Raw genomic sequence first — 16,074 nt, forward strand, 5'->3', positions numbered from 1 at the left:
TTCAATTTTAATGATAAAAAGATTGTACTACAGTACTTGTATTAGGTGAATTGAAAAATACTATTTTTTTACAGTGAAAATATTTGTAATAAAAATAGATCTAAAGTGAGCACTGTACACTTTGTATTCTGTTTTGTAATTGAAATCAATATATTTGAAAATGTAGAAAACATCCAAAAAATTTAAATAAATGGTATTCTATTATTGTTTAACAGTGCAATTAATCATACGATTAATCACGATTAATATTTTAATCGTGAAATTAATTGTGAATAATGTTTTTAATCACTTGACAGCCCTACTTTTTTTAATCCTGCTAAGCTCTTTGCCTCAATCATTTGCTCACAAATTCTAAAGATTGCAAGATTTTCATAGAGTGTGGGTTTCAGAGTAACAGCCGTGTTAGTCTGTATTCGCAAAAAGAAAAGGAGTACTTGTGGCACCTTAGAGACTAACCAATTTATTTGAGCATGAGCTTTCGTGAGCTACAGCTCACTTCATCGGGTGTGGGGTAGTTTTTAATTGATAAAATGTTAATCTATTTGTAACACATCTAGTGAAAAATGTCTAGAATTACAGCTAACCTTTAATTACATAGTGTCAGTCTGTAAACCTGTTCTAGAATGTAATGGAAATAGACATGGAATCTGAGTCATGAGGGGCATTCTCAGACAACAGTATCTATGTTCTCTGTGTGTGATTCCATGGATTCTAGAGACAATCCTACACAGGGAACCCTCATGGGAGCTAGAAAATTGACCCAAATACATGTATGAGTTTGATGCAGGCTCAACAAGAATTTGGTATAGAGATATAGCCAAAAGCAAATAGCAAATAGCCAAAATGCTTCATAACTTACCGTTTTCAGTGCACACAAAAGAGAGGATAATAATGTTAAGGCTAAATTCTGTTCCAGATGTGGATGAACGCTGTTCCAATGCTGGGGAAAATTAGCTACAGCACATGCACAGCCCAATACACTAACTGTTTTCAAGATACGCAATGCATATTGGGAGACAGAATCAAGTCTTATATTTGAATTTAGGGAAGTACGGCATAATTAAATTTATATTCCTCACGAAGGGTGAAATTTACCCCTATGCAAAGAGCACCAGTCATGTGCACCATTTATGCCCTCAAGATAGGTCTGAAAATAGAACTTCAGTGGTACTGAAGGAAGGTCTGGACTTCTGGAAGGTCTCTGCAAAGGAGTGAATTTCACACATGATTAGAGATGTACAGCACAATCAGATACAACACTGAGCAGATTAAGTAGGAAATTAAATCTGTAAACCTGTACCCTGCTGAGCAGGCTTCTCTTATATAGCTTTTCTCTACAGGTCCTTGTATATTCATCTCCAACTCTTTCTTCTGGTGGGAGATCAGTCTTTTACGCCTCCTAATCAGGCTATTGAGGTCCACCTGCTCATTAGCCTGATTAGGAGGCTGTCAGATCAAGAGGAGGCTGTCCAATCAAGAATGGAGAAGGCTGAAGAAATTGGGCAGGCAAGTGGCCATGTATGAGAAGGAGTAGCTGCTTTCTTCCATGAGCCTTGAAGGGTTGTAAAGGGCCCACGTTCTCTAACACTGTTGCATAAAAAACCTCAAGATTATTAAGTGTCCACTAATTTTGGATGTCTCAATTTTTAAGACATCTAGTTCCTGATTTTAAATGGGTGTTGAGCAACCACAAATCCCTCTGAGGTTAATGGAAGATACAGGTCCCCAGCATCTCAAAAACAGATCTGAGGTGTCCCAGGTTAAGTATACAACAATTAAGGCACCTCAAGTTTGAGGCCACTTGTGATATGGTGCCTTCTATGAAATATAGAAATAATATCTAGGGAATATTTATATAAACTGAAGAGGGATAGAACCTGTCAGCTGCAGCATAAATGGTTTTACAACAAAAACTATGATGTCCTTGTTCCTGTTTTGTTTTGAGTGTGTGGGAGGTATTATGAGGTGTGGTTGTTTTTGTTTTTTGTTTTGTTTTGTAAATGCAGCAATAGAAGCTTCAACTAGATTTAACTGCCCTGTAATTAATTCCCATGAGGGTGTCCTCAGCCTCATCTCACAAGAAGAGCTAATGAAGGAGGAGTAATATCTAGCCTGGAAATGAGCATTAAAAAGGTCTGAGGCAGAGAACAAAAGTCACAAAGGTTATGAGTAGTGTGTCCTCTAAAATACCATGACAAAGATTTCTCCATTTGCAATGCTTTTATCTGGAAGCTTAGGAAGAAAACTAGAATTGTCAGTAAAAGGGAGGGAGAAAACGGGCACACCAGAACAAAACACTCTTCATACACACACTGGCACAAATAATGGAGGATCAAATTTAATCTCCTTATAATGAGAGACAAAATTTAAATGAAGTAGAATACACAGGGAAGTAGGAGAGGCAGAGGCAGAATCTTCCTCAAGGGAGTTTGGCTGTGAAATGCCCGGTAGGTAGTGAAATACCCATTAGGAAGAAGATGGCAAACTCCATGCAGTCCTCCCTGTTTAAGTGGTTTGGCACGACCAAAGCCATCAATTTGGTGACAGAATGCCAACCGAAGGCCTCACCATCTAAGAAGCAACTCAAGTGATGATTAGTTAACTGCTAACATGGCACAAAATACAGCATTATATTGATTCTTGTGTGAGGAGACACCTCTGTGTTTTTTTGGGGGGGGGGGGGGGAGCTAAACAACATTTCTACCATTTTTTAATTTTAGGAATGTCTGTTTCCATGGCATATTTTTAAGAGGAGCATCTGTGAAAGATTTTAAATCCAAAGAAATATAAATATGTTACGCATGTTCATTCTGCTCCAGACCTGTGCCTTTTAGGAGATAAGAGTGCTGAAGTGCAGCTTGAATAAGACCCAGGGTAGTGGTGTGCCTTGAAACTTTGTGTACAGGAGCCAGAATGTGTCCCAACTCAATAGAAAATTCTCTTGCAGGGGTATGCAGAAGAATGAGGCTGTTCCATACCCTAGATAACAGACAATGCTTAATGTGTAATGAAAGAAGTGCCAGGGCTCAAGCAATTTTTTTACAGTCATAACTGAGGGGGCAAGCCCAGAGGTGCCCGGGCTATGAACTGCCAAGCCTAGAGGTGCCGGGGCTCATCCCTGGCAAGCCCTGGAACAAATTAAGCACTGTTAACAGAGCAATCTGAAAACTCCTGAAGTATAAGAGTAACTGAAATTCTAGGGATAGATGTTTCTGGCTGGGAGATTAACAGAATGATTCAACCGTGATTCTGATCCAGGGGGATCAGCAGACAACCTATTTAATCTGGTTACTAAAGTATAACAGAATTAATATTTCTACCCTTACAAATAACCGTTGACTTGCAGTTTAAATTGGCATCAGGTACTCTTTTGATTTCATGCATAGATAATAAGAAATTCAGCAAATAGTCAGCTTCTAGACGTAACATTGCAGATTATTTAGAAAGGAATCCTTGGCTCTGTGGCTTGGTAAGCAGCAGTGCTGTGGTGGAGAAGGGGTGGCTAGTTGAAGAATGACCTCTGGTCTCTTATTCCCATGTCTGGCAGAATAATTCAGATACATTTTGAGATGATTTACAACTATGAAAATCAGGCCCTTAGTCTCCATCCATGGTGCTGGCTCAGTGCACAAATACTATCTTCTGGCCAATCTGTTGATAGGTTGCAGAGGAAGTTTCTCACCAACTTTTGTGGCAAGAAATTAAATATCATGTTTGTTCTTCTCTAAAAAGATGAATAAGTATTCTCTAGCATGAAGGGAGGAGTGGTAGAGGGTGTCCTTAGGATCACCTCTCCACAGGCCTTTGTCACGACAAGGAGTTCACACTAGTCCATTGTGGCAGATTAGATGAGCATCAGCAAATGAAGTAGGTAGATTCTAGCTCTGTATTTTCTTTTGTAGGGGTCAAAGTACAATTTCAAAATTACTTGACCTATAGCTCAGTAAAATGCACCTTTACTTATAAAAATCAAACCATCTGCTTTTCTTGTTCTGGGCTAATTGGCTAAAAGCTTATGGGGCATTGTGCACTGACCATATTGATTCTGTGACCAAAGATCCCCAAAAAATGTTGAGGTACAAATTCTGAGAAACATAAAGCCTGCCATAGGAGGTTTTAGCTGCTTCTAACTGCAAAGATATCACATTGGAAGTAAACGTGTGTGAGTTACTCAGACAGAAGTTGATGTTTTAATATCTTCGGTATTTTATGAAGACTTTTATTAAAATTTGTTCTTTTTTGCTGCTGTATATGAGATTTACCTCCTTGAAAAAGAATCTTTGTCCACTTCCCAGAATGGCATAGAATCATTGGACTGAATAGGATTAGCCTTAACACCCCACACCCCAAAAAGCTAAGAGTTGTTGTTGCTTTTTCAAGTGAAGATTAAATATTGGATCATTGTATCCTAAGGTTTTAAGCCTCCTCAGAGTGGGGTGTTGTCGGGGTTCCTTCCTCACTCTGAACTCTAGGGTACAGATGTGGGGACCCGCATGAAAGACCCCCTAAGCTTATTCTTACCAGCTTACGTTAAAACTTCCCCAAGGCACAGATTCCTTTCTTGCCTTGGGATCGCTGCCACCACCAAGTGATTTAACAAACAATCAGGGAAAGGACTACTTGGAGTCCTATTCCCCCAAGCCTATATGCCCTCTTTCCTGGGGAGGCTTGAGAATAATATCCTGACCAATTGGTTACAAAATGATCAAAGACCCAAACCCATGGGTCTTGGAACAATGGAAAAATCAGTTAGGTTCTTAAAAAGAAGGATTTTATTTAAAGAGAAAAAGGTAAAATAATCACTTCTGTAAATGTTGGCTGGTAATTAACCTTACAGAGTAGCAGAAAATTCAAAGAGCACAGAGTAACCCCATCTAACCTTAGTTTCAAAGTTACAACAAAACAGGGATAAACCTCCCTCTAGCAAAGGGAAAATTCAGAAGTTGAGAAAACAAAGATAAACTAATATGCCATGCCTGGCTGTTACTTACAAGTTTGAAATATGAGAGACTTGTTTAGAAAGATTTGGAGAACATGTATTGATGTCCGGTCCCTCTTAGTCCCAAGAGCGAATGAACACAGAAACAAAGAACCCAAAACAAAGCCTCTCCCCACCCAGATTTGAAAGTATCTTTTGTCCCCATTGGTTCCTTTGGTCAGGTGCCAACCAGGTTACTTGAGCTTCTTAACCCCTTACACGTAAGGAGGAATTTAGGCTACCCCTATGGTTATGACAGGTGTGGATGGAAGTTATTTGAACTTAGCACCATGGAGATCAAAATGTGGCTAGTGAATACTGTGTAGCTTATATCAGATGGAAGAATGGAGAAAAATGACTGTGTTACACCCTCTAGACATGAGAAGAGGAAAAGACCCTACATCCCCACACATCTGTGACACTGAATTCTGACTAGAAAATCTGAAAATAGATTAGAAGCTAGCCGTAACAGATCTCAGAACAGAATTAAACTCACTTCTGGGTAACATTTAGTAGGAGAATCAAGACATGGAACCAGTAATAACAATCTTCATAGTAATAATAAATCATCTCCAAAAGAATGGAGGCATAGATGTATATGACATTATATTTGTGACACTACCATGCTATCAATGTGTCTAAAAATAAAAGTGTGAATACACCCTTGATTTTCCTGGATTTATTATTTCTTCTCCCCCGCCAGAAACAAACCAGTATTCCAGGCTGAAACCTGTATAACCTGATTGATAGTGGTCCTCCGCTGAGATCACATATCAAGATAAGGGGCTTCCCACAGATTTGACAGATCAAGCCTGATTTGCTTCCCCCCCAATATCTGTTAGAGTCCCTAATTCTTTATTTTGCCATAAACACAAATGGTCCAGTGATCATTGCCAACACCCCAGAGTAGCTCTGTTACAACAAACCACTGTACACATGCAATAGAAGAAAACAAATCAGCAAGGAAACAGATTTCAGCTTTAGGCTGGCCTGGGGTGTTAGAGATAACAGTGTGGGGTGAAAATATTTTAACAGTTATTAAAAGTGTTTCATTCGTATCCTGAAAAGTGAAGCATATTGGCTTTCTTGGTGTAATGATATGTAATCCATGTTGATGGGCTAATAGAGACAGAAGTCAAGATCCAGTAAGACTCTGTCTGCAGTGGTTAGTGGCTGACTAAATCTAGAACAAGGAGAAATATTTTTATTTTCTCTTGAAATGAGGGTCAAGCGAGCCTGTAAGTCCTACACACTTTTCCTTTTGTCAGAAACGTCACTCACTAAAATCTATAGAAAATTTTGCAGGTCAAAAGAACAAATGCTCAGGTTCTATCTTTTCCCCCCTTAATATCTATAGATGAATGTCTGATAGATATTTTCCATTATAAGCCCTATTTAAGGAATTTAGAATATGTCCACAAAAGTTAGCCTTTTGACTGTAATTTGGCATATGTCTCAACCCAAAAGAATGAGTTAAAAATGTTTCAAACCCAAGGCTATGTATCTTAACACAGTATCTGTACTAAAACAAAATTTAGCACACAATTAGAGCTGACCTGGAGAGCCTTACCCACACAAGTAGTTCATTCAGCTTCACTGGAAGGACACATTGAAATAAAGATGACTCACAGGACTGGGTCCTTAATTAATTAGATGAGTGAAGTACTTTTGATCCTTTGAAAGAAATCGAGCCATATCAAACTTTACAGTTAGCACACTGAATGCATTCAGAAATGTTTTGCCACAATGCAGTAAGCCATCCATCCCTATGTACGAAGGGTAAAATCCACTCAAAGAAGCTCATATAGCTGGGTTTTATGGGGGGGGCACTAAATGAGAGGTGGGGGAAGAAATAGAATTCACCCCCCCAAAGCCTGGGCAAGCCAGGGAGCTGAAGGGCAGCCACTTTGCTGCCATTACTCCAGTGAGAAGGTGGAAATATTGGCAGCTTGCACATACTCCCTGCTGTGGGGTGTTAGGTGTCCCCAGATAGCCACAGTCCCTTCCACTTCTCACTTTCAAGCTTCCATCATGCCTTGGGTTCTTCAGAGCCACTGCAGGGCCTCATTTCTGCAAAACATAGGGTGGGTAGAGGTCCCCTGTGCAGTTGGTTTGCACACCACTCTCCTCTTGAACTTAAGTAATATGTGGTCCTTGTGTATGGTGCTCCAAACCAGGGGTAAATTTCACCTGCAGAATCATCCCAGCAATCTTTTCTCAAGCAAAACTGAGACTCAAGTATATCAATGGGGCTTTGCCTGGAAAAGGGCTTCAGAGTGAAGGCCCGTGTTAAGACTACTTGTGGCTGAACTTTTACATTGGTTGAAGCTTTCAAATCCATTAGATTTAGAGTATGCGCTCATTTACTGGTCCTTGCCATATTTTGTTTTATATTGGATTTTCTTGACACGTTTGTTAATGATTGAAAACAGATGTGTTTAAATTCAAAGAACTTTGCTCCTGCCTGGGGCCTGGATCTACTTGGTCTTCCGGTCAGTGTTTTATTTGACACTGACTATTTCCTTTGCAACACATGTGACATCACAAATACAGAATTATTAAGACAGATGGATTTTAAAATAATGGTCTTTCAGTACTGGGTGGAAAACATGAAATCCTCCAACAATTCACCAAATACTTTTATTTTTGTGTCAATGGTCCACTATGAAAGTCATCCTTTCAGTTATTCTATTGCCTCCCTTTCCCTCATTGTGTTTGTTTACTAGATGTTTTATCCCTGACTGAATACATGATTCCTGATGCTCCATACGGAGCTTCCTCCTTGATTTCAAAGCTAGCAGCTCTGTAAGCCTGATCCAAAGGACACTGAAGTCAGTGGAAAGAGTCCCTTTGACTGCAGTCGGCAATAGATCAGGCCCACAGCAGTGGTAGCAGTGGGCCACTCCTTCCTCTCCTTTTTTTGTGGTGTGAATTATATGCTTCATAAGGTCAACTCTGTTCACAGCGTGATAACGAAGTTCTCACTAATTCACTAGCAACAGCCCTGCTCAAATGAGAGGACAGGAGCTTCATGGGAACACTGTTCCAACCCTGAGGAGTGTGGAGAACTGGAAAGGACAAAATTAAAGTGTGAAGGATGCCAGACTGTTTCTACGAAGCAGCTTTCCATGTTTGAGCTGATGAGGCATAGTTTGTTCCTTCCTTTATTGCAGATGACATTTCCAGAGAAAGCCCTTTTAAACAAACTGATCTGCCTTTTTTTGTACATATCATTTCAAGCTGTCATGGAGGTTTCTTTTTCTTGCAAGCTCCTTAGCAGAGAGAGAGAGAGAAAGAGAGGAGCCAAGACAAAAAATAAATAAACAAATCCTTGTTGTAGAGGGCCAGGGAAACAGAGTTTAGAGACAAAGAGAGATTTGCTTATTCTCTGGAAATACTGGGTGGCAGTGACTCTCCCCATGAACCAGCTCCTTACTGTATATCATCCCAGCTGCTGTGCATGGTTTACCCACATGTCTCTCTGGTGGTTGGGTCACATTCTGGTTCAGTTGGCATTTAGCATCTAACTTACAACTAGTGCAGGCCAGAGGCAACAGACTGTTTAATTAGAACAAAACATTATTATGGCTTGTGGTAGGCACTCCTGGCCTGTGATTTCTGCCCAGTGCTCTGATTGTCAAGATGAAGAAAGATATTCTTTCTTATGCATGTGCATGTCACCATCTGTGTAACATGGTTAAGCCTCTTTCAAGGATGACTTAGGAGAACAAGAAGCTTGATTCTTATTTCTCTCATGCTTGTGTAAATTGGAAATAATTTCACTGAAGTCATTGGAGTAATACTAATATAAAACTTGTGGGAGATCAGAATTGGGACCATTAGGCCAGTCACATAGTGGCAAATGGATAAGCAATTTATTAAGCCCTGGAAAATAATATCACGTTCCAAGCTACTTTCTTTTGCAATGTCTCTACACAAGTTAGTTAATTCTGCCCATGAAGATATTCCAGTGGCATTTTGCCTTTTCTTTTCCACCCACTGCACTGGTATATGGCTGTGCAAGTTGTAGGGCAATGGGGCATCAGGCCCAGAGGTGTAAACTAAGTGGGATGCTCTCAGGCTGCTCATGCAATACCATTGCTCATAAATAGCCTAACTCTCCTCCCACATAAACAGATGTCAATCAAGGGGTAACAAATTAAGTCAGGCCCTTTATCAAAGACCTTTTTTTTCCCCCCAAACAGAGGAAAAACAGATTTTAATAACCTTATAAAAATACAACATATAATTAATCTTGCAGTTTGTTGCTGCTTCAGTGTCACAAGTATCATTAGAAGCAGTCGTAAACGCTACACTTGTCTGTGTCCTGTTTCCAGCAACATGCTTTCTAGCAGTAGTTTACTGCTTTTTTCAATATAGGGCTGGTACAACCAAGATGATAAATAAACCATCATGAGATATTGGTCAGCAGGATGAGCAATCTCTTGCACAGTCATTTGCTTAAGTCGTAGTTCCTTCTTGTACATTTCAGTGAGCTTGAAATAAACCTCATAGAAGTACGTAGTGGGCCATGTGTGAAAGAGTGGTGTCCTGCAATCTCTGTTTTCATAATGGTATGTTTCTAAGTCACAAATTCCTTTAGTAGTTGAACATAGTTTTTCCATTTTCAGTTGTATTGTTGCCATGTTTTCCAAGGTCCCAAGCAATTCTGCACAGAACATCTCAAGTTCTTCATTATAGTCTGGAGACAGCTTTCCACAGTCAGAGGAATGTTGTCACATTCTATCTCCAGCTTGTTATCTTTAAATTGTGTGCCAATTCAAGTTTACAATTTTGTTTGCAGTAGTAAATCCATTATTATTCAGGGTCTCCCATTTCATCATTAAATTATGCCAGTCTGCTGCGTTATCTTTAATTTTTCTTGCACTGACAGATAAGACAGGTCTTTTTGGAGCAACAGCTGCAGGATTCTTTGTTGTAGGCTCTCATTTCTGCCCCAAGAACTCAATGCTGAGGGACATGACCCGTGGTGGAGACAGTATCAAGTAGAGTGCTTGACAGGTGTAGTGCATTTACTAACCATAACAGTGTTCAGGATGTCAGAAACCTCTCTTGGCGCAAAAAAGCAAAAGCACTCTTTGTCTTTATTTATAGTCTGAAGGCAATCTGTGAAACAGGACCTTACAAAAGCCTGACATTTTGGTTTAAACAGGAGGGTTTGGAAAAATTGGCACAGGGATTATGGCTTGGGTCAGCAAATCATTCACAGAAATGTGTCTTTTAGAAAATCATCAGGGACATATGTTTTACACCACTGCTCAGCTGATAAAATAGTAATTCTGCTCAGTGAGTCAAGCACCTCAGGACCAAACACTTGGTGTATATACTAAATTAAGAACTTGTCTACACACAAATGTGCTCCAGTTTAGTTGAACTGATTTAGTTAAACAATTGTAAAAACCCTATGTGAACATCCTTATTTCAGACTGAGTGATTTATTTTGCTGTAGTTTAAATCTGTTCCTAATCAACCTAAGCTAAATGCAAATAAGAATAGTTCAAGCCAAAATAAGAGTATCCACACATCCTTTTACACTAGTTAAACTGAAGTGGTTTAAAACCACACTTTGAGTTTTACTGGTGCAACTCACAAATGAAATGAAGCTGCTATCTGTGGGATTATGAATCAGAATCCTAACTCTTGTCTGTATTCAAAGATGACTTAAATTGAAACCAGTTTTAAAAATGGTTTAGTTAAACAAGTGCAAAACCCTCTGTGGCCACTCTTAGTTCAATTCAAACCTGGTTTATATCAATTTACCTAAACACAAGTCCTTATTGAATTAAGCTAAATCAATATAAACCAGGTTTCATTTAGCTTAATTTGATAAGGACTTGAGTTTAGCTAAATTGATATAAACCAGATTTAAACTGAAGTAAGAGTGGCCACAGAATATGGTTTAAAATCTGGGGGCAGATCCTGAGCTGGTATAGATGGTCATAGTTCCATTTACTTCAGTGACTATTTATACCAGCTGAGGACCTGCTGCCACATCCAACCATGCCCTTTGAATATAGGCAAGACCATTCATCATAATCCCTAATCCCTCAACATAGTGGGCCAGATTTTCCACTGCTCTATTTTTGCACTTAATGCAGGGATGAGGAAAAAGATGCCTTTAAAGTGCTGTCCATATTCTCAGGTATATTTATATATGCTAAGGAAACTTGCGCATGCATGATCTAAACCTTCACAAATGGTGGGACTGCTTCTTGTTCCCATATTTTCATATCTAATTTGTGAGTTGCCTACAGGTGTATTCATTTGGATGATGTGAGAAAGACAGGGCATGCACTTAAAAGGACACTGGTGGGTGCAGCTTATATTCAGTATCCTGCATTCTAGCAAAAATAATTGGTCCTGAAAGGCTTGGTCCCTGGAATGCACAGGGTTAATCATTAAAGTTGCTACTGTTGCAGGAACTGACTGTTCTCTCTCTCCCCCCTTAATATTTCAGGCTTGTCTTTAAGTCAGCACTACTTAAAGAGATACGGGGCTGCTGTGAGGGTATAACCCTGCTTTGAAAAATGTTGATTGAGAAACTAAGGCCTGGTCTACTGCTCTGTTAGAAGTACAATATTTCTTCTGGAATATTTCCTTCCACTTTTCTTCAACACAATCCTCTTCCTTTTGATTTCTCCTCCTGAATATTTTCCCCATCTAATAATATTTGCCTGTTCCTGGATCCTAGGAGGTGAAGTGTCAATATGTTAGTCTCTTTCCCTCAACTGAGGCCCTGTTGTCTAATGGTTAGAACTGGGAATCAGGACAAAGCTGTGCTAATGACTTTCCTACAGCACTGAACCCTCTCCCCTCAAATCTGGGTCTTTGTCTATTATTATTATTTAATTACTTGTACCGTAGAACCTCAGTTACGAGCACCTTGGGAATGGAGGTTGTTCGCAACACTGAAATGTTTGTAACTCTGAACAAAACATTATGGTTGTTCTTTCAAGAGTTTACAACTGAGCATTGACTTTGCTTTGAAACTTTTCTATACAGAAGAAAAACACCGCTTTTAACCATCTTAATTAAAACGAAAAAGCACAGAAACAGTTTCTTTACCTTGTCAAATCTCTTTTTAAACTTCCCCTTTATTTTTTTAGTAGTTTATGTTTAACACAGTATTGCACTGCATTTGTTTTTTGTTTGTCTCTGCTGCTGCCTGATTCGTACCTACGGTTCCAAATGAGGTGTGCGGTTGACTGGTCAGTTTATAACTCTGGTGTTTGCAACTCTGAGGTTCTACAGTATTACAGTAGGCTAAGTGGAGAGAGTAGTTGGGGGAACACCTGAAACATAAGGGGCTTCTTGTGCAGAGCTGGAATGATACCATCCCTTCAAACAGAATCTGCTGGATTTCCCTACCCATACTCTTGATTCTGTGCCATAGTCGCAACTCTTCTACCATGACTAACTGGGGCATAACATCTCTTTGTCTTGATTTCCCCATCTGTAAAAAGAGGATAATACATAATTCTCAGGGATGTTTCGAGCCATAATGATGAATATTACATAGCACTTTGAAGGTATAATGCACTTATACTGCAGTTGCTCAGTATTATTTCTAGAAATGTTGTGAGAAGGTGAAATAATGTTCAAAGAGCTGCTATTTCTTTCAGGAGACAAGAGCATTATTTATTGTAGTACTAGTGGCAAAGTGGCTGCTTTCCAGGCTCATTTACTTTTCAAGTATGCATATGTGTATATATAAAAAAAATGTCTGTACGGAAACAATAGGGCATTGTGTTTCAGAGATGTGCAAGTTATAGGCAACTTTTAAAAGTTTGGAGGATGAAAACACATACAGGTTTCTTGAGCCATGAGTACGTGCTTTGACTTTACAAGTGGGCATTTTTATAGAAGCAGGGGTCAAGGTTAAATATAGTTCCTGATTCTCTGTTGCCCTGTATCTTTTGTGATTTCTTTTACTGAAGTGCAAATGGGATATAAAATGCTATCATTCTGATCTGTTAATGTTTTACACTGACTTTGTATTCACTTTCCACTGGTGTAAATGATTACACAAAGTGCAGAACAATGGAGAATTGGCTCCATTGTTTATTTTCAGGGCCTGTCAAGGTTCCTCCCCCACTCTGAACTCTAGGGTACAGATGTGGGGACCTGCATGAAAAACCTCCTAAGCTTATCTTTACCAGCTTAGGTCAAAACTTCCCCAAGGTACAAAATATTCCACCCGTCGTCCTTGGATTGGCCGCTACCACCACCAAACTAATACTGGTTACTGGGGAAGAGCTGTTTGGACGCGTCTTTCCCCCCAAAATACTTCCCAAAACCTTGCACCCCACTTCCTGGACAAGGTTTGGTAAAAAGCCTCACCAATTTGCCTAGGTGACTACAGACCCAGACCCTTGGATCTTAAGAACAATGAACAATCCTCCCAACACTTGCACCCCCCCTTTCCTGGGAAATGTTGGATAAAAAGCCTCACCAATTTGCATAGGTGACCACAGACCCAAACCCTTGGATCTGAGAACAATGAAAAAGCATTCAGTTTCTTACAAGAAGACTTTTAATAAAAATAGAAGTAAATAGAAATAAAGAAATCCCCCCTGTAAAATCAGGATGGTAGATATCTTACAGGGTAATTAGATTCAAAAACATAGAGAACCCCTCTAGGCAAAACCTTAAGTTACAAAAAAGATACACAGACAGAAATAGTTATTCTATTCAGCACAATTCTTTTCTCAGCCATTTAAAGAAATCATAATCTAACACATACCTAACTAGATTACTTACTAAAAGTTCTAAGACTCCATTCCTGGTCTATCCCCGGCAGAAACCAGCATATAGACAGACACGCAGACCCTTTATTTTTCTCCCTCCTCCCAGCTTTTGAAAGTATCTTGTCTCCTCATTGGTCATTTTGGTCAGGTGCCAGCGAGGTTACCTTTAGCTTCTTAACCCTTTACAGGTGAGAGGAGCTTTCCCCTGGCCAGGAGGGATTTCAAAGAGGTTTACCCTTCCCTTTATATTTATGACAGGGCCAAATTCCTGATCTTGGTGCTAAACTGATGCATGCCTACGCAACACTACTGGCAAACTGAGGAAGAAAGTCCACTGTTGTGTCTTGTATTCTTTATACAACAAAAACAACATGCTGCAACTATGAGTGTAGATGGGTCCCAAATAACTATTTACTTAATATGCGCAAACGTGCTAGGCCAAGCTACATACATGCTGATGCTCTGATTGCTCTCTAAAACACAGAACACTTTTTAAACTTTTTAAAGGGATAGTACTCTTTTCCTATAGGTTACTTTACACTTTGCAACCAGTCAGCCATATAGTCATTGACTCCAACTTCCACTGCCATATATAGCTGTGGAACTGCTGCAAAGTGATGGGCAGAACTGCCAGCTCAATGGATTTCTTTTGTAGACAGGGTTGTCTCTCTTTCTCTCCAGCCATGTCTACAATACAGGAACAAACAAAAAACAAACAAAAGGAAGTATTTTTTCACACAATGCACAGTCAACCTGTGGAAGTCCTTGCCAGAGGATGTTGTGAAGGCCAAGACTATGACAGGGTTCAAAAAAGAACTAGATAAATTCATGGTGGCTAGGTCCATCAGTGACTATTAGCCAGGATGGACAGCGATCGTGTCCCTAGCCTCTGTTTGCCAGAAGCTGGGAATGGGCGACAGAAGATGGATCACTTGATGATTCCCTGTTCTGTTCATTCCCTCTGGGGCACCTGACATTGGCCACTATCGGAAGACAGAATACTGGGCTAGATGGACCTTTGGTCTGACCCAATATGGCCATTCTTATGTTTCTTAACTATAACGGCATAGCTGTGCCAGCATAACTGCAAGGTTAGATGCAACTACGTGACAGAAGAAGTTTTTTTGTCATTGTAGGAAGACCACTGAATGATGATAGCTAACTTGACAGATGCATATTTCCTTTAACCTAGCCGTGTCTATACCTGGGGTTAGGTTGGCAGAACTGTGGCACTGAGGAGTGTGGATTTTTTACACCCCTGAGTGCTGTAGCTATATCTATCTACATTTTAAGTATAGACCAGGGCACACTCTCACTGTTCTACACAGCTGGTTTAGGTGAATGCCTGTGCTGATTGGCTGCCCTTCCCCAAACCAGTCAATCATAGCAGCACTTCCTAGCCCAGGTTCAGTCCTAGATGACTGTGTGCTTTGTTCCCATTATTGATAGATTAGGAATGAATTTAACCCCATATAAATTGCATTGCAATATGGGTAGCATTGTTATGTTGGTTCATATTAAAGAAGCTCTGTATTAAAATCACAAATGAGTTTGATTCCCCATAGTTTAAATTCCAGAGTATTACTAATTAAGAGGTATCTTGGTTTTTGGTCTCTTGTTTTTACTCTTTATCTCCCTCTCTGTGTAAAACATGCAAGCTGCTAATTGTGTTAGTACATTCTAAGACAGAGTCTGATCTCAAAGCAATACTTTGTAACAACAGAAACAGCACACAGAGACTCCCCACCCTTTTGCTGTGTTTATCTCGCTTTGTTAACACTTGTGATTAAAATAGAGATAGAGGATGTATGTGGATGTATGTTTGGTGTGGATAATAAATGAATGATCAGGGAGGTGCCAGCCTAAGAATCCAGTGGCGATCGGCCGAAGAATGCGCAGGGTGGAGACAACCAGATGACCCCCTAGAGGGCAGACTGGAATCCACCCAACAGCCTCAAGGATGGGAGAACTGAAGATCTGGCAGCACGGAGCCATCAGGAATGTGCCATCTGCTGATTGATTCAGCAACAGAGTGATAAAGCAATTCCCATAGACTGGCATAGGAAGAAATTCCTATAAAAATGGACTCTAGAAACAGAACTTTGGGGTCTGATTCTGCAAACCAACTTCCAGGAGCATCAGATGAGCATCTGACAAGGCCCTGCTCCCTCCTCGTGTCCAGGCCACCTGGCCAGTGTCTTGGCATGAGCAACTCTAAGGCTGGTAACTATGATAACAACCTTGCAGAACCTGTGTGTGTGTGAATGAATGAATGTGTGAATAAATATGAAACTGAATGGAATGTTTTAGCTATAATTAACTGCTTAC

The 16,074-nt window shown here is 39.9% G+C and overlaps 1 pseudogene; it reads right to left on the bottom strand.

Moving 5' to 3' along the window:
- Positions 1-9,288: 9,288 nt before the first annotated feature.
- Positions 9,289-16,074, bottom strand: part of LOC140906007 (cyclin-dependent kinase 2-interacting protein pseudogene) — a 29,243-nt pseudogene continuing 22,457 nt past the window's right edge.

The sequence above is a fragment of the Lepidochelys kempii genome, chromosome 1 (assembly GCF_965140285.1).
Source record: "Lepidochelys kempii isolate rLepKem1 chromosome 1, rLepKem1.hap1, whole genome shotgun sequence".
In the NCBI taxonomy this organism is placed as follows: Eukaryota; Metazoa; Chordata; order Testudines; family Cheloniidae; genus Lepidochelys; species Lepidochelys kempii.